Below are 22667 nucleotides of genomic sequence, written 5' to 3'. Positions count from 1 at the left end.
TGGGCCCGTGAGCCATGGCCGCTGGGCCTGCGCGTCCGGAGCCTGTGCTCCACAACGGGAGAGGCCACAACAGTGAGAGGCCTGTGTACCGCAAAAAAAAAAAAAAAGAGCCCTCATGTATTATTGTTGATTATTAAGAACAGTATTGCAACCACCTGGTGCTTGTTTAAAACGATGACTTCTGAACACCACCCCAAATTGCCTAAATCAGAATATGAGGACAGTGCCTGGTACCCACTAAAACTGGAATTCAATTTGGGCTGATTTGACCACAGCCCAGTCTCAGGTAAAAGTAACGATTATTCAGTTTGCTTTGTTATTGCGTGTCAAAACCAAGTTGTTCATACAGTTTAGGTTTGGAAACTGTTAGCATCTATACTAAGCTATTGCAGAAGAGAGACAAGTTGCTGTTTTTATTGCCAGATACTATTCTGAGATTTTAACGTGAAAACAGGAAACTTTTCCAATAGGCGTGGAAGGAAAACCTGGAGATTCACTGTGTCTTACATCTTAAGCAATTAACAGTAAGTACAACCAACCAGTGGACCTCTACTGACCACTAAGTTCTACAGTAGCCATGTTTTATGACCTTTTGCAATCTCAATAATGTTTTAACAAATCTTAACCACACAAATACAGGATCAGAATTTCTGTGTTGAAAGAGATTAAATGACTGTACTTTGGGTCGTGGTCACATATCTCCCTGGATCTTTGGGATAGACAGCCTACAGAAAAGTCCATAGTATGGCCTGATGCAATTTGAATTGAGACCTTTGATTCTAGCCTAACTTGCTATGACATAGCTAATTATGTTCTATGTCTCATTCCAAATCAAGATAATTCATGCACTTGGGTGACAAATTTTATGTGATTCCTTAGTTTTACTAAATTAAACCTAATTCCCCTCTCAAAGGAAGACTTATTTCTCGTTTCATGCTTTTCGTTCTTTAAGAAGAGGCTTGTATTCAGTTTTCCTATTGGTTAAAATCGTCCATGGATGCCCTTTGTTCTTTGAGCTTACTGCCAGCAGGAGGGCCTTCTGCACTAAAGGAACTTTCACAGGGGCTCATCCTATGTGTAATGGTGACTTGACACTCTTTTGCAGCTCAAGCTCAAGTTCCCTCTATCGAACTCAGAGAAGGGAAAAGGACAGTGAAGGGAACATATCAAATGATGAAAGTGTCTCATAGAGAGCTGTGTGTTTTGAAGCAGTAAAGAGAACTTTTCATGTAATACCCCCAGCAGTTTAGAAACTATCAATATATACTTGTTCCCAAAGGAGATAATAAGCTTTTCAGCCTGATTTAAATTGTGGGAGCGGGGTTATCTGTAACAGTGTCTAATGCAAACCATCTCTCTTCTTTCTACTTCTGATTTCACAGTTTAACCTCTCATGTTAGACTTTTTCCCCCCTACGTTTTTTGTCAATGTGTCTCACTTTTGGATATCAACTTAATCATTTACAGTATGATTGTCTCCCTTCCTATTTGTTTAGATCAGTGGTTCTCAACCTTGGCTGCAACTCAGAATCATCCAGGGAACTTTTAAAAATCCCAAAGCCTGGGCTACACACCAGACCAATTATATAAGTAAGCATGGGGGCGGGGAGGCAGTAAGCCCCTCAGGTGACATGAATGTGCAGCCAGGGTTAAAAACCAATGTTTAGACTGTTGGTCTCTGAACATTACAGAGGCTTTAGGACTGTGGCTTTCAAACATCAGAAGGCATCAGAATCCCATGGAGGGCTTGTTAAGACTTAGATTGCTGGGTCCCACCCCACAGAGTTTCTGATTCAGCAGGTCTGGAGTGGGACCTGAAAACGTTCATTTCTAACAAGGTCCCAGATGAGGTTGATGCTGCTGGCTTGCAGGCCATAGTCCGAGAACCACTGGGAATGAGAAATCGGATTAGAAAGGGGAGATTGGAGGATCCATCCTCACAGCACACTAAGCTGTGCGTGTGCAGCTCCATCCCTGTGAATGCGATGGATGGCATGCCAAGGGGAGAATGAGCATATGCGCCAGGTGGTGCGAGGGCACGAAAGGAGGAGACGGCGCCCCAGAACTCTGAGGAGGCTTGGGATGGGAGGCCGAGCTTGTGGCTGGGCCGCAGCAAGGTCCCCAGCAGCTGTGGAGTGGCTGAGGAAGCCTTCACCCTCATTTGATCTCTGGCCCACCTCCCATCCTCCCTGCAGCTCAGTGTTGACCTCTGCAAAACTGGAGCAATAACAATGTTTTGACTGCTTGCAACAATGTATTTACTCACGAAGCAGTTATTTCAGAACATCCCCGTGATCCTCTTTTCCTCCCTCTAACAACAACGAAATATCTTGAAGCAACAGGAAAGTGGTTCTGTTAAAAGCCTTTGGCAAGGTCATTTGCCCCAATGCGCCATAGTCCCAACCACTCCCCATTAGTCTTTTGACCGATTTTCTCCACTGGAACAGAGGGTCCCATTTTATGACCGAGAAATAAGCTGGCCTGGAAGCAAAGCTGTCCCAAAGAGCAGAGAGGAAGATGGAAAGAACCTAGGTCCTCAGTGATTTCCTTGTGCTGCTGAATTAACCCAACCCTGGGAGAGTCCAACTTCCGGACTTCTTACATATAATAATAATAATCTCTTTTATTTTTAAGAGAAGAAAAAAAGGAAGAAAGAAGATACAAGGGAAATAGAGAAAGGAGAAAGGGAGGGAAGAGAGGAAAAAAAAGATGGGATGGAGAAAAGAAAAAACGAGGAAGATGGGGAAAAGGCAAGCCACCTTTAAGACTTCTGTGTGCTGGTAAGGAATGATGGAGCTGCAAAAAGAATACTTTAATAGATTTCTTGCAAGATTTCTGTTTGTGCCCCCATAATTCATTAATTTTTAAAAGTAACAGCCAGGAGGTATTAACAGTCTCAAAATAAGGGAGAGGAACATTTGTTCCTTATGTGGATCCTTTTTGTTTGTTTTGTTTTGATTAAAGGGGAGGAAGTGCGCCTCCACCGGCCAGAAAGGTGGTGTAGAGACTGGACGCAGGGGCAGGCGGCGGAGCCCTGGTCAGCCAGTGCCCTCGCTCATGGCTGGAGCGCCCTGAGCCGCCTCTGCCCGCAGCCCTGTCAGCCGCAGTTCTGCTCGAGGGGGAACGTTCTGTTCCTCCACTTGGGTAAACGGGACGCAGGCCCCTGCTGGTTCTTGAATCAACGGGGAGGCCAGCTGAGCAGCTGCCTCCTCACGGGGTCAGTCAGTGTTGGCAGGCCCTCTGCTCCCTCGGGGCCCTAGTCTCCCTTTGTCAACAACACCAGCTTCTTCAGAGATGCTGAATTCTCCTAAACTCTTAGAGCCAGATTGTTTCCCTCGTTGCTTTTGTTTTGATGTGTCTTAAAATAATCAAGCTTTTACTGGCAAGTATTTCCCTTCTCCCGTATGGCTAAGGAGGCGTCTCACACATCACACCAGGGCAAGGTGTGCTACTATGGTATCTGGTAAACAGTTGCTAAAACAAAGGCAAAAGTCCTGCTCAAATCAAGTTCTCTTTTGCACTGTTCTTCCATCTGCCCTGAGCTATGTAATTGCTGTCAAAAAATGTAACCCACTGCACCTCTGAGGAGTTTAAGAAAAGCAGCTTCTGGTACCTTTCTGGTACCTCTGCCAGGGACTTCCTGGCAACATTTGAATTATCCATTTGCTAGTTAGCAAGTTGGTCTGGGAAGAAGTCTCTTCTTTTACTCTTGGAAAGTATATACTTGGGAATGTCCAGTAAAAACCAGTATGTGCTGGATGCCTGCTCTCTGCCAGATTCTGGGGAATGGGAGGCTGTCTCTGACCGAGGGCTCTCACAGTCGGGGTGGGAACAGGAGGGCTGAGGAGAGTCACTCAGGAGTGACCAAGTGCCTGACGAGTGATCACCTGCGTGAGCCCGGCAGGGTCTCTCACCCAGCAGTTGAGGTCAGAACAGACAGATGGCTGGGTGGGGGCAGCTCCCTCCCCATCACCCAGTCCCTGTACCTGGACCCCAAAGCCAATCTAGGCAAAGGTGACTAAGCCGCTGGTCTCCTGTCCAGCCCACTCGAGTCCTGCCCTATGTCTCCTCACTGTGTCCCTACAGACACCACTCCACGTTCCCAATGTGTTTCATGGAAACTTAGCAATTTGATTCATCCCATAATCCCATAAGTGAGTAATCTTACTCACTTTATATGCAATATCTCAGTATTCCTTATAACAACCCTATGAGGAAGGGATACTTCTTCCCAAATAACAACAGGAAAAGTCAGAAGGGTTGAGGAATTTGCCTACGTCGTCACCCAGCAAGGGATGGAGCCAGGATTCAAACTCTGATTGGTCTGATTCTCAACCTGGTGGACTTTGGCTTTCAGAGCTGTAACTAGCGGATTTTGGTGCCCAGAGCTAGCAGCACAAAAGCTCAGCAAATAATGTTGTGATTTATTAAGTGACTCAAAGAAAGAACAACCAGCAGCTTCCTGTTTTAGTTATTCTTGCTTAGGACAGTTTCTAGCTGAAGAAATTCATGTGCTGTCAACATGCAAATGTAATCTTTTTTTTTTTCAATGTCTGTGCCAGGCCAGAACCTCCCTATAGGCCTCGCACGCACTGTGCTGAATCTGGTCCCTGGAGTTCTACAACCTCACTTCAAATACAAAGCACAGAACAATTAGCACAAACAATCCCGAATTGCTTAAATGTCACGTGTACGTGCTAGACCAGAAAAGTTCTGCCTAATCAGAGGGAGAAGCACCACGCTGGGGCCTAGAGAGGTTGGGAAGGCTGGGTGGAAGAGGTGAGATTTATGTGTGGGTAGGATTTACGGCCAGAGGAGAATTGAAAGCAAGAACTGGAAGTGTTACCGACCCAGGTTCTTGGCCTCTTTAATCAATAGCAGTTGGTAAGAGGCCGGATGAGGAATTCAGGCAAGGCTTTATTGGGACTCATGCTACAGCAGCAGGGAGCGAGAACAGGACACAGTTTCCCTTGCTTGCTCCCTGACAGGGCGTCGAGCCAGTCCCTTAAATGGGGCGAGGGTAGGAGCGGATTGGTGGTTCAGGCTGCAGGGCGGCTTAGGTGGTCGGCCCACCCCCTTGGTGGTGCTGTGTGCACGTGCAGCACCCTGCGTTTGCTCCCGGCACCCCAGAAGTGGCAGTTGGGTTTTGGTCTTTTTTTCCCAGGTCCCAGCCTGTCTCAGAAGTATATAGTTGAGGCTGTGAAGAGACCACACTGACGAGCAGCAGGACATAAAGTTGAAAAAGTAGGTTGGAGCCACACTGGTCAGGACTTTAACTGCCAGCATGAGGGATTGAGGGTGGAAGCCGGGAGAACAGGCCGGGAGTAGTTACACTCGAAGGGAAAGAGAATAAGGGCCTGTCCCAACGTAGGAGCACAGGAGAGAGAAGACTGAAGCCTGTTGAAGGAAGGCTGCTCTTCCGTCCCATGCACCCAGGACCCCTGCTCTCTGGTAAACAGTACAACTAACTGGTAACGATGAATAGTTGCTGAGTGGCAGGCTACGTTGGCCCTCGCTAGCAGTACAATACCCTTTCTAGAAAAAAGTGGGACCTCCCAGCACCCTCCATGTTCAACTGCCTATTTCACTCAACTCTTCCTGTCAATCATACTTAACCTCTCCCCAGGCTGGCTCCTCATCTATAAAATCAGCATGAACCGGTTCTTCCGTCCTAGGGTTATTATGAGGTTGAATGAGATAATGCATGGAAAATGCAAAGCCCAAGGCCAGGCACTAGGAAACACTCAGCAGTGATGAGCCACCAGTGTGATAATCTGCTCCCTTGGTCAGCTAGAGCCAATGCCTCCTGAGCCATGAGCATGCTATGTGAGGACCTGCTGCTGTGGAAAGTGGCTATTGTGCTGTCTGTCTCTCTCTAGGAAGCGTTAGACACTAGCAACTAGCTGAAGGTGCAGTCAGGCAAATTTAAAGTGTGATCCCTCTCTAGAGTTTCCCGTATGTTAATTTGAACACAGGCAGCTTTCTGACAGTGAACCGTGATGTCATAGCTCCTTATTTTATACTATTGTTTTACATACAGACTTGTCTTCTCCCTTTGTGTTTATACTATAATGTCCTTGAGCCGAACTCTAACAGAGCTCCTGGATGGGAATCGGGGATGCTTTGGACCCCATCCATAGAGGTCAAGACCTGAGAATACTGGAAGGGCCCGTCTCACACAAGACTTCACTTATTTCAACCTCCAGGACACTGCGCTGTACATTTGGCATATGTCATGTTATGCAGTCCTCACATCAGTCTCGTGAGGCAGGAATTAATTGCATTGTTATAAATGAGAAAATAGAATCTTGGTTGAAGGATCTTGCCCAGACACATGCATCTAGCCAGAATTATAACAAAAATCCTCTCTCTTGTGCGCCTGGCTGAAGCCCCTTCTTTCCTGCACATGTTCCTTCTCACAGGTTGTCACTGCAGGCCTTATGGTAAGGCTGGTGCAGTTGTTACTATGATTTTCAAGTTTAGCATTTTGTTGTTGTTGTTGTTGTTACAGGATGCTTGAGAGGTTTGTAGTTCCATTATGGTGATTTGCTATAATAATTACCTCTAACCTATATAATTAGGAATAAATGTAAACACTGCAATATCTCATCAGCCCCAAATAGCATCTTATTTCATGACAAGTAAACGACATGTTGAATGAAAATAAAAGCCATAGGACAGAGTATGGAAAGCCATGGTAAGTGGAATTTCTTGCTCATCACTAAAGAAAGTAGGATGGCATGGCGAGTCAATTCAGACAGAAACTAAAGAGCAAACAACAGAACATTTTATCTTGTTTTAGTTATGCCTTTTACAGTTAGATTGTAAGGAAGATACATTTTATTTGCACTTCTCATCTTTTCAAATATCTTTGCTTGTAAAGGCAGTCAATTTATTGAGCATCAGACAAGGAATTTAAAACTTGTATGTATGTATGATTTAGGAGATGTAATCATGTGTGTATGTGTGATTAATATGCTAAGGGCGCTAATGGATAAAGTAGACAGCATGCAAGAACAGATGGGCAATGTAAGCAGAGAAATGGAAATCCTGAGAGAGAACCAAAAAGAAATGCTAGAGATGAAAAACACTGAAACGTAAATGAAGAATGCCTTTGATGGGCTTATTAGTATACTGGACACAGCTGAGGAGAGACTCTCTGAGCTTGAGGCTATTTCAATAGAAATCTCCAAAACTGAAAAGCAAAGAGAACAAAAACTGAAAAAATAAATAAAAATACAAATAAAAAACCCAGACCAGAATATCCAAGGTCTGTGGGACAACTGCAAAAAGTGTAACCTATGAGTAATTTGAATACCAGAAGGAGAAAAAAGAGAAAAAGAAACAGAAGATATATTTGAGACAATAATAACTGAGAATTTCCCCCAAATTCCAGATACCAAATCACAGATCCAGGAAGTTCAGAGAACACCAACCAGGATAAATGTCTAAAAAAACTACACCTAAGCATACATAGCATTTTCAAGTTACAGAAAACTAAAGGTAAAGAAAAAATCCTGAAAGAAACCAGAGAAGAAAAATGCGTTACATATAGAGGATCAAAGATAAGAATTAAGCCAACTTCTCCACAGAAACCATGCAAGCAAGAGAAAAGTGGAGTGAAATATTAAAAGTTTTGAGAGAAAAAACTACCAACCTAGAATTCTGCACTTTGTAAAATTATCCTTCAGAAGTAAAAGAAACAGACTTTCTCAGACAAACAAAAATTGAGGGAATTTGTTGCCAGCAGACCTGCTTTAAAAAGTTAAAAGTTCTTAGTTAAAAAGTTAAAAGTTCTTCTCTTTAAAGAGAAGAAAATTGACATAGGTCAGAAACTCCACTCTACATAAAGAAAGGAAGAGCATCAAAGTAAGAATAGTGAAGGTAAAATAAAAATTTTTATTTTCTTATTCTTAAATTATCTAACAGTTTGTTCAAAATAATAATAGCAACGATGCGTTTGATTATGTATGTTTATGTATCTATCATATATATATATAACGTATATATACGCACACACATATGTATGTGTATATATATGCTTATGTATGTTTATGTAATGCGTGAAATGAGTGACAGTAGTGATACAGGGGACAGGAAGGAATTAGGATTATTTCCTTATTATTAGGCACTCACACTACCCAAGAAATAGTTTAGTGTTTTTTTTGTTTTGTTTGCGGCACGCGGGCCTCTCACTGCTGTGGCCTCTCCCACCGTGGAGCACAGGCTCTGGACGCGCCGGCCCAGCGGCCATGGCCCACGGGCCCAGCCGCTCCACGGCACGTGGGATCCTACTGGACCAGGGCACGAACCCGCGTCCCCCGCATCGGCAGGTGGACCCTCAACCACTGCGCCACCAGGGAAGCCCAGTATAGTGTTACTGTAAAGTGAACTTGTATTAGTTGTAAATGTGTATTCTGACTCTAGGGCAACCGCTAAAAAAAAAAAAGAAAGAAAAGAAAAAAAAGAAGTATAACTGATACCCTAAGAAAGGAGAGGAAATGGAATCGTATAAAATGCTCAATTAAGTCACAAAAGGGAGAAAAAGAGTGGAAAAGAACATGGGCAACAAAGAGAAAACAGTAACAAATAAGGTAGATATTAATCCAACCATATCAATAATCCCTTTGAATGCGAATAGTCTAAATGCACTAATTAAAAGACAGAGATTGTCACAGTAGATAAAAAGACAAGAAACAAATGTATGTTGTCTACAAGAAACCCACTTTAAATAAAAAGACACATGTAGATTAAAAATAAATGGATGGAGAAAAATATACCATGCTAACACTAATCAAAAGAAAGAAGGAGTGGCTCTATTTTAATCAGAGCAGACTTCAAAGCAAGAAAGAGGTCAGGGATAAAGAAGGATGCAATGTAATGATCAAAGTGTCAATATTCCAAGAAGACCTAACAATCTTTAATGTATATGCGTCTAACAGAGCATCAAACTCTGTGAAAATTGCTTGTTAAGCAGAAGTCAGGGAAAAGGTGTTGAGGGGTGTGTGTCTCAGATTCTGGTAGAGTCTGGAATGCCTTCTCTACCATTCTCTTGACACTCCTGGGTAAACACCAATGTGATTCTTATTCTTTAACCAAGGCTCAATACAGGGTCATTCATGTCTACCTATTTAATTCTCTTCAAATAACATGACCTTATTACAACCTACTTTGTCATTTATGTAATTTAATCTTCCAATAAACTTTGAGTTACCTAATCTTGATGTAGCAAACTATGAAATCCTCAGCAGTACATGTGCAAAACCTCCCCTAGGACCGGTTGCATCTGCAGGTGGTTAATCTCAGTTATATTGTGAGAGTTCTAGTAGCATCTTCCTTCAATGCCTGACACTTTCTGACCATGTCCCCACATTCTGGAGGTGCTCTCTGTATTGCTCATACAGACAATAAATGTGTTTTAGATTCTAAAAATGCTAGAAGATTCTGGAGGGAAAGAGGAACTGACTTTATACTGGCATGAAACAAACCTGACTGCACAGAGACTGGTCTCACATGGTTCTTTTATGTCTGATGCAGCTCAAGTGTACAGATAGCTGATCCCCTGGAGTTCACGGTAACAGAGCACCTAATAGCTTGCTTGAATATTGTTCTAATCTGTTTGAGCTGCTATAACAAAATACCGTAGATTGGCTGGCTTAAACAGGAGTCATTTACTTCTTACAGTTCTTGAGGCTGAGAAGTCCAACATCAAGGTGCCAGCAGATTCTGTTCCTAGTGAGAGCTCTCTTCCTGGCTTGCAGACAGTGGGCTTCTTGTTGTGCGCTCACATGGTGGAGAGGTGACCTCTTGTCTCTTCCCCTTCTTAAAAGGGCACTAATCCCATCATGGGGGCCCCACCCTCATGACCTCATCTAAACCTAAGTATCTCCCCAAAGCTGCTCCTCCAACTACCATCACATTAGTAGTTAGGGTTTCAAACTATGAATTTGGGGAGAACACATACATTCAGTCCACAGCAAATACCACTGGGTTCTTTTGTACCAGATATTTTCTATTAAGTGGGGAAATGGTGGAAATTTTTGGGTACACATACAACTGTTTTGGTACAGAGCCCAAATGAATGGTAGGACAGAGAGGTTTGTTTTCTAACCAGCTTCTTAAATGAGCTTCAAGTAAAGGGTAAAGGAAATTAATGTACCTAGATATGGGACCATCATTTTGCTGAGGATTGTCCAGGGTCTTTTAAGGCCATAATTAGAGAGAAGACCAGACCTTTCCATTCCTCATCTTCTCTTCTGGAGTCCAAAGCACTGTCTTTTTCCAAAAAGGAAAATTAAAAACACAAATTCTCCAGTGGTTTGACAGTAATTCAGCCCAGCAAATTTTAGTTTCCCTAAAAGTCACCAGCTGTCATGTGCTTAGCTTTAAATGGGAATAACTTGCTCTCAAAGAACATTTTTCAGTTGATGTCACTTGGGAGTTTTGTTTTCTCCTAATGAAAAATGGATTTGCATTAGTATGGCTTTGGTGACAGGAAAACCCTGGATGGAGGCCTGACTTGGTGATCTGCCCCTGCCTCGAGGAAAGGTAAATTGCTCTACCAGCCAGCTCAGAGGATTGACACTGCGGTCAGGAGGAGCCTTTGGGGGAGACAGAGGGGAGAGGTGGCAATAATGTTCTGTCTTCTTTCAGGGAGGGTCTCACAGGGCTTCTCCCCCACAAAAAAAAAAATTGATTAAAGAATGCTTTTAGGTGTTGAGGTTGTTTGGAGAGAGGAGTGATTAATTTTAACATGATTAACAGTTTGAGGGAGGCAGCCCTTCTGATACACGTGTGCCCAGAGCCTGTCACAGCTGAGACCAGATCCCTGCCAGAGCTCTTCTCAGAAGGGTCCCTGTGGACCCTCCACTCTGTGCAAGTGCCTAGAATCTCTTGTCTGTGGCCATTGGAATAATCTCTTCATAAGTTTCAAGAACAAAACAAAGCAAAACAAGAATCTCTGGACTGAAGCTCCCGAAGCCTGAACCGTATCATGTGCAGTCGTGACTCTGTGGACACCCAGGAGCTGCCTGCAGGTGGCCCTGAGACAACCATTGGCTTGGCAGACAGAAGGCAGGTGTGATACCAAGGACCCTGGCTTTACCTACTGGCAGTGTCTGATGAGGAGGCCAGCGCAGGCTCTGCTAGTCATTCCAACAAGGTCCCAACCCACTGAAAATGACCTAAGGTGACCAGAGACACGGGGAGGTGGTTAAACTAGTGAAACTAGGAAACAGAAACAGGGAGACACGGACAACTCCAGCACTGAGCAGCCTGCACACCTGAGAGCCGGAGGCACCCTTGACCTGTGTCCTCAGAAGGGCTTGGCAGGCTCTCTTGCCTCGCCGGCCCCCGACCTGCACACACACGCTGGCGCACACACACACAAGCATCGCACGCCGCCTGTGGGCGCGCTCCCTGTGCAAACAGCAGCATCTGAACCTGGGGCCGTGCAGCCCAGGCAAAGCTCCCCCAACCCCACTGCCCACCCACCCCCCATCACAGTGCTCACAGTGAGGGCTCAGGAACTATCCAAGAATTTCTGAATCATGCTCTTGACAGACACCGAAGCGCTCTCCTCCTCTGAGCGTGGAGCGCCGGGGCTGCCCCCAGGGAAGATGACCCTGGCTCAGACCCTGTCCGAGCAGCTGCGGCCAGCTCCAGGAACACTGAATTCTGGCTGCACTTACAGGTTAGCCTGGTTTCTTTAGATTCCCTCTCCTCTCGGCTTGTCTTTTCAAGCAGCAGCCAGCCAAGGTATTCGTCATATTTCCAAGCTACCCTGCTGCTTGACTTATGCTCCGACGGGGCAGAAGTGAAGACTCCAGAGTGGGCGGTGAAGGCAGGGTCTGGGTGGGCAGGGGGTTGAGGGGTGCTGGAGAGTCCTGTCACCCCAGGGGACACTGAGAGGGTCCCCGGTTTTAGGATCGACTCTGTTCAGTTAGTGCTGAGGAACACACAGGCTCCACAGACATCAGGGGAACAGAGATGATTCTCTCTCTCTCTCTCTCTCTCTCTCTCTCTCTCATTGTGAGATACGGCCATAAAAGGAGTCAAGCTTCATTTGCCCTCTCACTGGGCTTCACCTAAAAGGGCTTTCAGAAAAATTTCCAGCCTTCTCCTGTGGGACGCTGGGTGTGATCTCGTTGGCCAAAGAGAAAACAAGTAACAGATGACGCCCATGCGGATGAAGAGGCCAAAACCAAAATGTTAATCACCTCAAACTATGCACTGCTCCTTCCAAAGCCTCTCTTGGCTCTCCTCAGAGGATCTTTGGAGACTTTCACCCCTGGGGTGGGGAGTTTGCTGCTGATACGGGCAATACATTCGAGGGTCCAAGTTGCAGGAAGATAGAGCATTGTCATTCAGGATAATTAATGTATTGTCTGTTGTGGTGACTTTAAATAGCTGGGATACTGACTGCCCCTCTTGGTTAAACTAAAGCCCTCTAGGACGCTCCCGTAAAAGCTCAAATGCTGTCATCCAAGATGAATAAAAATGCCTCTTTTTATTCCACTGCATATGAAAACATGAGATCATTGGAATATATTTAGAGTGAGATTTGGCAGCCTATACGTGTTTACAATTCTTGGACTCGAAGCTCTAATGTGAATCGGCGACACTCTTTTCCCTCTTCACCTTCTTTTCTTGCTCTAAGAGGGTGAAGACCTGTTCCAAGAGTTTAGAATCCCTTTTCTTGTTAGTTTCTGAAGTTAACCCTGCTCTGTGATTAACAACGTCCTCAGTACCACCGACCAGCTTTACGGGCCGCATCTTGAGGTGTTCACGTGTTAATCCGACCATTGAAGTGGCTCCCCGCCAGGGCGAAGTATCCATTGGGTTTGAGCAGAGCATCTAAAACATACAGACTTCTCAGTTCTTTGAATCATGACTTGGTCTGATTGCATTAGGGAGAAGTCTAGAATGCCTTATGGTCACTGACTCTTGTTATGACATAGATTTTGGGTTTCTTTCTGGAGCCTTCAGGAGCAGCATGGAATCAACGGGAGGCTGCCTGTGCTCTGCTGTCTTGTACAATCTCATCTTTAAAGGCACTGGTTCTCAGCAGTGGCTGCCCGTTAGAATCATCGGGAAGCCTTAAAAAACACTGATCCTTTGTCCCCGGCCCACAGCGATTCTGATTGTATTGATCTGGGGTATAGCCGAGCACCAAAAGTTTTAAAAACGGTATGACACTCTATTCCAAATTTGTTTTTAAAAATCATATATCACAGAAAAAAGATTTGGAAGAACATTCACCAATATGTTGACTATCTCTGAGTAACAGAATTGAGAGAAAATTTTATTCACCTATATACTTTTCTGTATGACCTGAATTTTGTTTGCAACAAAGCAAATTGCCGTGAAACAAATTATTGGTATAAAGGAGGGAAAAGCTATTCCTCACTTAAAAGGAAAGAAGCTCAAGATACTCAAAACAGAACTCTTCACCTTCTGCCATAACCTGATATCCTCCTGCATCCCTAATTCTGAAAATGGCACTGCCCTCACCCAGTGTCATCCCAGCCTCCTTCCTTCCCTAAGTCTCTGCATTCAGCATCCTTAATACTTCTTAACTTTCTCTGCTTCTGACCACACAGGCCCCCTTCCTCTGCTACCTGAATGCGAATCCCTCATAATCTTGCTTTCGTGGTGATGGGCTGGCTCCTCACTGGGCTCTCTGTCCTGGAGGCTGCTGTGTGGCGGTCCTCCAGGGCACACTGCAGCCACATTTATCCTATGCCCCACACCCGCTCCTGGCACTCACCTCTTATTTCCAGAGCATGCCGCAGCTCCTTGCATGGCTTACCAGGCCCTCCATGACCCGACCTGCCCGTTCTCATAGCACCTCACCCTGCCCCCTTCCCCCCCGACCATGTACAATATTTGGAGGTCCCCAAATATCGCCTTTGCTTATGCTTCTCCTGTGCTTGGAAGACCCTTCTCTCCCATCCTAACCATTTTCCCCTAGTAAACTCCTGCCACTCAAAGATTCTTCCTTCTCCAAGGAGTCTTCACATTACCAGATCCTCAACACCCAGTCTCTTTCACACTCACATACACCTGTGTCTTTGTCTAGCAATGGCTATCTGTCTGTCTGTCTCCCACACTGCTCTCTGACTTCCTTGAGGATTAGGACCTCTCACCTTTGTGCCCCAGCACCACTCACATTACCTGACATTCCCCGGGCATTCAATGATGAGGTAAGGAATAAATGGATAATATCGATCCCTTACATTTATACAGCTCTTTGAGTTTTTCAAAGTACTTTTACATATGTTTGGGGTTGGATGCTGTGCCCCCAAATTGTCTTCAAATGTACCACCTTGTCCTCCAGGTAAGTTTGGGAGAGAGGAGCGGTGTATTCTTCCTCCTTTGCCGGTAAGGCAAAGGAAAGTGAGGTGTGCGATTAAGGCGGGGGGTGGGGGGAGGGCTGCCCAAGGCCATGCAGCTGGCGCGTGGAACACCCAGGAGACAGACTCTCTGCCTGTGTTCTTCACCCTCGCCACCTCATTTCTTCAGCACGCTGGCTCCACTAGCTTGGATCTCGAGTCCGCCCTGGGCGGTTGCCCACAAAGAAATGGAGATTGTCAGTCATTAAAAACCCTGCCTCCTTCATTTTCCAGTCATGCTTTCAGAAAGGAAGGGCGGGGAAACCAGGAGATATGAAGTGGAACCTGTAGCTCTGTTGAGTTTAAGATGAGCTACTCAAGGGTCTTGAGTCTTCCACAATCAACATCTGCTGGAGAGAAAGCAGATTCAGTATATGTGGATTTCACCTCTCTGGAGGAAATACACATTCACTAATCCCTTCCACTTTAACCAGGCCTGGGCTGCCAGGGGATCCTTTCCACAGTGGCATCAGTGGGAGAAAGAGCAGAGCCACCTGTCTTCTGACTCAGTGGCCCACAGACCCCATCCTTAGCCTATACACAGTGACCAAAACCGTGGCTCATGGCTTTGCCCATCAAGCCAGATTTGGGAGGATAACATGAGGAGGGCCTTGTCTCTGGCACACTTGGAGTCATCCTCACTTGATCCTTGCATTAAGTCTGATGCAGAGAGGGCTCCTGGCCCCTCTCCACTCAAGCAGGTGTTGGAGGAGGTCATCGGGAGGATGTGGCAATCAAAGGCTCTTCACCCCCTCCCCTGGTCCTTGGAATGTACGTTGCACTTACCTTCCCTGCACTGGGAGCTGCCCAAGGACACAGCCTCGAAATAGTAAGCTGTTGGTGAGACCACCTGGACAGTATATATGACTGAACCCAGTGAAGCCCTCTATGTAAACTTTTAAGATTCTGGCAGAGGGTACACAGAGATCCACTTATCTGGCAGCTGCCAGGACAAGCCTTATATGCCAGTCCCCTTGCTTATTACTCCTGCCGCCTACCAATTTAATGTGCCACAGTCTGCCTCTTTCTTCAGTCTCTCCCTGCCCTCGGTGTACAGGGGGCACACTTCCAGTGACAACCAGGGAAGCTCCCAAGGTTTTGAATGAACAGCAGGGCCAAAGGTGCATCTTTACCATCACCTTCCCAGGAGAGTGCAGAAGTGGAGGTGAGGAGGCTGTGGGGGTCAGGGTGGGAGGGTGGCGGGCAGAGAGGAGTGATACCCCTACCTCAGATTCTCTTACAAGCTATAGCATGGAGCCCTGGGACAGACGCCGTCCCTACCGGGAGAAGTAAGTCACATAGCTGAGCTCCACAAACTCCTAACAGGCACCTACGGTGTGCCAGCTATTATGCCAGGAGCCAGTCAGATAGGGATACATTAGACATGGCTCCTCACCGGAGAAAAGGCATGTACACACACAGGCAAATAACCATGATGCCTGGAAAACGGTGACAAGAGATGCAAACAAGATGCTGTGGGCAGTTAGGAAAGATGATTTCCAGATGGGAATTCAGCAAAGACTTCCTGGAGGAGGTGGCATTCTTTAAGCTGAACTTTGAAGTGAGGGTAAAATTTGGACAAGAAACGTGGTTGGAGATGGGGGGAGATGGAGTAGTAAAGATAGTGAAGGCTTTTCAAGTTGCAGTGTCTACTATTGGATTAAATCATGTGAAACTGTTGATATTTTACTGTTTTACCAATAACACTGATTTCAGATGGTTCAACATAATACTTTCCAGGTAAGTGGAGACAGGAAAACACAGGTTGTAGAGAGTAAACAAGGCAGAAGAAGTTCAGCAGTAGCTGGTAAACTTTACATTAAGTTTCACCTTTCAATAACGTGATAGAAATCACATGATAGAAATAGTTTCACCTTTCAATAATGTGATAGAAATAGTTTCACCTTTCAATAACGTGATAGAAATATTCTAGGAATGGCATTTTCCTACTTTCTCCAAAGGAGACTGATATTGCAAGGTTTGTCTACTGTCCAAAGAGCTGAACTTCAGAATCAGACAGAACTGACAGATCACTGGAAGGCAGTGTCGCACCCCCAAGTCTGAAAGAGTTGAGTTCAAATCCTGGCTCTACAGCTTGTGAGCTATGCGACCAGCTTCATAACTTTCTGAATCACAGTTTTCTCACCTGGAAAATGGTGATAATAGTAGTACTTCTCTTCCTCATAAGACTATGGAGACGATTACATGAGATGGTGCCTGCATTGCTTAGCACAATCGCTGGCCCTCAGGAAGTGCCCAGCAGCTCTTTGCAGGGCTGTAATCTATGTCAAGAGGCACTGAGGATGACACCATGTCCAAAAATCATAATGGGAATTCCATCCTCAGGGTCATGGCTTGTTTCAGTGGAGAAGGCAAGGCTGTGACCTATTTTAGCACCTACTTCAGTCACAAGAGAAGGGGGAAAGGAGACACAAGGGAACATACGATACTTGAGCATCTCAGGCCAGAATGACAAGAATAACAAAAGCTCAACATGATCCTCTAAAACCATTCAGTTGCTTTCAGCCCTCAGAGCAAACCTGCTAAGGAATTTCACATTCCCAGGTCTCCCCTGGCAGGCACACCTGGCGCAGAGATGGCTTTCTTTGAGCAAAAAGGGTTTCTGCAAGCTACCATCAACCACCCTGGAGCGGTTCCCAGGAAAGCAGCGGTGACATTAGAACAGCAGGCTTACTTGGGCACCAGAGAAGCGGGAGAAACAGACACTCGGCTTTCCAGGAAAAGAAGTCTTGGCCACTCAGGAAAATCTAAAACCAGAGAGGTAAGGCAGTGAAGAGCACATTCTGACCAGAAAGCACAGGGTTGGGGCAGGCACCTGGGCAGGACTTCTGGCCAACCAGGATGTGGGGTGACTTACCCGTCTTGGTTCCCGGCCTTCCACTTCATTCTAAGCCATCTCCTGCTGGGCATGGGGACAGTGTCCTATCACCACCAGGAAAATTGGCTTGTGTATTTTATAACCCTTGTCAATAAGAATTTTTAAATGAACTTCAGGATTCTAAAGCAAATAGTGTTTGTGATAGGGTGCTGCTTCGAGACTAAGAAACAGTGTCAGGGAACATACTTCTGCCAGCCCCACCTGGCCCTCCCGCCTGTCCTTCCCCCATATCACTGCTGTCTTCAGTGACCCGCATCTCCCCCCAGGGTCCTCCAGGGGGCCAGCAGCTCGGTTTCCTGTTCCAGGCAGGTTCCTGAGGCCAGCTCAGCTGGCATCTCCCCATTTTTCTGTGCGTCTTCTACCACCCTTTCCCCCAAAACGGAATTGATGGAGCTGGGGGCAGGAGTGAGTTGTGAACACCCTGAGCCAGTATCATCTTTGGGGACTAGAGACCCCTGTAAAAGCCCTGAGAGCAGCACTTCTCTCTGCAGCCCTGAACAGTTTCCCCACGGTTTAAATTTTTCATTCAAGTCACCATTTCCAGTCCTGCTGACAAGTCTGCGGGGTCGGAAAGTGGCTCTGGCTGGGAGCAACAGCACACCGGCAGCAGGCAGCCAGGCCTGGCCCGTGTGTCGACAGCTGGGAGCCATCCCAGAGGCTTGGGGACCAGTTCACGCTGCGAGATTGGTTCCTCCACCCCGACGGAGGGGGACCGCAAGCCAGCGCTCCTGCCATGCGGAGGGAAACTCCAGGCCTCCGCGCTCAGGAGGGTGTCTTCTCTGTCATTCCCTGTGGCGTCAGCAGGCCCAACTCTAGCCGCCCTTCACCTCACCCCATCCAGGGAACCCCGGAGAATTTCCTCTCTAATTTCAAAGACAGCGTCTTTGAAACGGTCCCTCCGTGACTGTCCTTAAAGACTAAACCTGCTCTGGGAGATCATTCTGCAGAAGATCAGAGAGGACCCAGCCCCATGCCAGGCTCTCCTGACTCAGAAATGAGTGAATCCACAGGCCCATCTCAAGGGACATGTCGGGGAGGACCCCCAGGATCAAGACACTTTTCCTCAAGCATTCAAGGCACTGTGTATGCAGGCAGCAGCCCCAAGTGGAGTCTTTCCCCAGGAGGTGACATTGGAGTTGAATCTTGTAAAATGAAAAGGAGCCAGGGAAAGGGAGCAGCATTTGCAGAAAGCCAGGAGACAGGAATTATGAGCCCTTAGGCCCTCCTGGTGTGTGAGCTGGGTCCAGAGAGAGGCCCGGAGCCAGACCAGAAATGGCCTCATGGGTAAATGTTTAACAAGCAGCTGTGGACAGAGCTGGGCAAGTTGCTGATGTGTAATGATTGTGCCAGTTTCCGTGGTATAAATACCTCCCTCCGTGGCAGATTTCGATCTACCGATGGTTTGACAACCAACTCACGAAACTTCCTGGAATTTCAACACTTTGCAAGCTGGTAAAGGACTAGTGCATCACACGTCACATATAAACCCTACCCTCCCTCCCCCATTCCCTGCCACAGAATCCCTACAAAGTCCTTGGGTAGAGCGGCCCCAGATTAATTAAGTAACTCAGTCCCCCTCACCTCTCCCTGCCCATAGCTCTTCCTTCTCTCTACCCCATGGACACAGGCGTGGAGCTCAGTCACTTTTCCTGGAGTTCCACAGGAAAAAAAGCTCACTCACACAGCGTAGCCAATTTGTGGAAATGGAGAAGGTCCACATCACAGTGATGCTAATTACATCAAACTTAATATTAAACTGCCCATTCTTAAACGTTTCCTTAGCCATATCCACAATCCCGGGCTTTGGTCTCCTGCCATATTTCTTTGTCCCCCTCTCTCCAACCTTGACTGAATCCCTCTGCCCTTGACACCCGCCACCGCAAATCCTTGTATCTATCACAGAGAGCAACTTGGCCCTTTTTTGCTACCCCTCGCCCAGGCCTGCAATGTTCAGTGCATGTTCAGGCCACTGAGGGCAATTTCAAGTCTGAAGGGCCTCTGGGCATGGAGAGGAATACTGACTACTCTTTACACCTGGTTTAATGTCCATTGATTAATCTTATGAAAGTATAACAATCATCATTCCTTAAACTATCAGCATTCCTTTAAATATTCACACACTACTAACACAGCTAATAAAAAAAATTCATGGTAAACAATGAGATACCACTCCACATCTATCAGAACAGCCAAAATCCAGAGCAATGACAGCACCGAATGCTTGGAGGATGTGAAGCAACAGGAACTCTCATTCACTGCTGGTGGGTACATAAAGTGGTACAGCCACTCTGGAAGACAGTTGGACAGTTTCTTCCAAAACTAAACATACTCTTACCACATGATCCAGCAATTGTACTCCTTGGTATTTACCCAAAGGAATTGAAACTTATGTCTAAACAATAACCTGCGCACAACTATTTATAGCAGCTTTATTCATAATTGCCAAAACTTGGAAGCAATCAGGATGTCCTTCGGTAGGTGAATGGATAAATAAACTGTGGTACATCCAGACGATGGAATATTATTGAGCACTAAAGGAAAAAAATGAGCTACCAAGCCATGAAAAGACATGAAGGAAGCTTAAATGCATGTTACTAAGTGAAAGAAGCCAAACTGTAAAGTCTACATACTGTATGATTCCAACTACATGATGTTCTGGAAAGGGCAAAATTATGAAGACAGTGAAAGGCTCAGTGGTTGCCAAGGGTTGGCAGGGAGGGAGGAATGAATGGGCAGAGCACAGAGGCTTTTTAGGGCAGTGAAACTACTCTGTGTGACACTGTAATGGTGGATACAGAGCATTATACATTTGTCCACACCCATAGAGTGCCCACCACCAAGAGTGACCCCTAGAGCAAACGATGGGCTCTGGGTGATGATGATATGTCAGTGCAGGTTCACTGATTATAGTACCTACTATCTGGTGAGGGATGTTGACAGTGTGGGAGGCTGCATCTGGTTGGGGGACAGCGGGTAAATGGGAATTCTCTACTTCCCACTATTTTGCTGTGAACCTGAAACTGTTCTAAAAATACTTTTTCCAAAAATTCATTAATTTAGCCCATCGGATTTTCACAAGCATTTAACATTGATTGCAAACTTAAAGAAATACCTCCAAACATTTAATTTAAATTCACAAATTTAATATAGCAGATCCTCTTAAAAACTCTACATGCATTAAATGTACAAAATATTACAATTCCAAAGCTGGTCGATACCCTTACATCAAAACCTATTCTAAAAGTGCTAATATTGTGGGATTCACTTTGTTTCTTATCCTGAATTCCACACCTTTCTGGGGTGCCAGTTTTGACACCTTCCTAGGATATCAGTGATTTTTACCAAGTACTATTTTTACCTTCCTAGGGATTTTAACAATCTTACCAGACAAAAAGGAAAAAGAAAAATACCAACTTTGACTGCTGGAGTTGCAAAATCTGGGTGGTCGAACAATTCATTCTGGGTCAGGATGTAAGCCTGGGTTGCAAAGGAAAAGAAATCAAATGGAAGGGGGGATCCTTTTCATAATTATTCTTTGTTTCTTCAATAAGACTTTTCAAGTCCACACTTCTGGGGAAGGTTTCCAGTTTGACAGCATTGAATTTTCCCTCTGAAATGAGATGAATTCTCATCTTGCTTGGCCAGCGTTGGCCTAACCCATTGTCCTGTCATCATGATGTATTGAGCTGATCTGTTAGCATTATTAAAAATGTGCATCTCCTTGCTGGTGTTGTATTATAATTTATAGAGACCATCTCAAAGTTTCATACCGCAAGGGAGGAGGCACCAAGTCCATAGTTTCTGCTCCTCTCTAGGACCCCATGGAACACAGAGGGACCCACCTTTACTCAGTTGTCCTGTGTGACCCCAGTGCTGAGAAGCCCCATCCTGGGACAGTGCCTACTTTTTCCTCAACAAGTTGGCTAACTCAGTGTTCCCTGATTTATTCTTTCCTGCTTTCACAGATAGAAACAAAAACATATCTCTCCTTGGTAAACAGATATGTAATTAATAGAAGAAACAAAAGACCTGTTTATATGAAGTGCCCACTTACTAAAGTCAATACAAATTAACATACACCATTGTAGTCTCTGTCCTTTTGTTCTCCAACCACTGCGCTACATACTTCAGAATTTTTTGAGAATTGTCTTGAACCCACATTCTTTCTCTGGCTCGACTTGTTCTAATTAATGCCCAAATGGTCAAAGCTTGGCCCAGAAGCCCCCTGGTTTGGCTCCTTTGTCCTTGCAACACTGCCCCTGACATCCTTGAAAGCATTCTTGCTTTCTGGCAACAAGATGTTCCAGACCTATCCTAACTTTTTTCCAGCCTCAGTACATGGACTCAGCTGTCCTCCGTGGAATCCTCGTTCCTGTTAGTGATATCAGAGACCACAATCTGGGAGCTTGAGGTGCATGTGAGCATCGGGGGAAGTGAGGGACAGGGGCAAGGGTGCCACCCTGAGGGTAACAGAGACAGAAAGGTAACATGTTTATACTACTATTTCCAACTTAACACAACATACCTGGTAGCTTCCACCTACTTTTCTCACAGTATAAGTCATCAGTGGCCACTAAGCCTTTCTCTGCAGCTCTCACCTATTCTCCCCACCCCTTCCTGCAAGGGGAAGGGAGATGGACATAGATTTATTTGCCCATTGATAGAAACTGTGCCACTGCCTCACCCTCAGAAGGACGCTGCCTGCAATGATTTGGTTTTCAACTGTTTTCTCCATTGTACATTCCAAGGGAATGGGGCGGGGCACATGATCAACTTTGTATCAAACCTATTGAGTTTGATATGTTTCCATTCAGATGGAAACATCTAACAGTCAGTTTCAGTTGGACATATGGGTCAGAATTTCTAACATGAACCACTAGCAGAGAAAGCCTCTCAAGCTAAAGGCAGGTGGTTTGAAGCTGTCTGTTTCCAAAGGGGCCATCAACAGCTTGGGCTATTTGCTTGGGAAAACTTGGAGACTCTTCTGTTTTTCTAATTCTCATTTTGTCTGAGTCCTTGCCAGGAATCCCTGATGTTTTTACTTAACACCAGAGTTCCAAAACAAAAATTAGCAAACAGCCCAAGAGGCTGGGACCCAGAGAAGGGGCCAGCCACCTCTCCCCATTGCTAACCCTAGAGAAAAAGGTGATGGAGACCTGGAACCAAGGCAATAGAGGCTTTTGGAGCAAGCCCTGGCCATTCCAGAAGATGTCTCCCCAGGTTTTCCTGGTATGTTCTGGAGCCTCTGGAGGAACCACAGAAGTGAGGAACAGCGGCGGGTTTGCCGAGAAAGACCTTCTCTCATCTCCCAAGCAGCCATTCCTAGTGGTGCTGTGGGGAGCGTCTGGCCTGAGCATCACCTGCCCCCTTGGCTGA

The 22667-nt window shown here is 45.8% G+C and overlaps 1 long non-coding RNA gene across 1 annotated transcript; it reads left to right on the top strand.

Moving 5' to 3' along the window:
* Positions 1-15592: 15592 nt before the first annotated feature.
* On the top strand, positions 15593-21015 carry LOC117201296 (uncharacterized). Its single transcript, XR_004483298.1, has 2 exons — positions 15593-17174; positions 20658-21015. It is a non-coding gene; the product is annotated as an uncharacterized LOC117201296 (long non-coding RNA).
* Positions 21016-22667: the final 1652 nt, after the last annotated feature.

Source organism: Orcinus orca, chromosome 1 (assembly GCF_937001465.1).
Source record: "Orcinus orca chromosome 1, mOrcOrc1.1, whole genome shotgun sequence".
NCBI classification, from domain to species: Eukaryota; Metazoa; Chordata; class Mammalia; order Artiodactyla; family Delphinidae; genus Orcinus; species Orcinus orca.
Note: the sequence above shows the minus strand (reverse complement) of the source record. Positions and strands in the feature narration are given on the sequence as shown.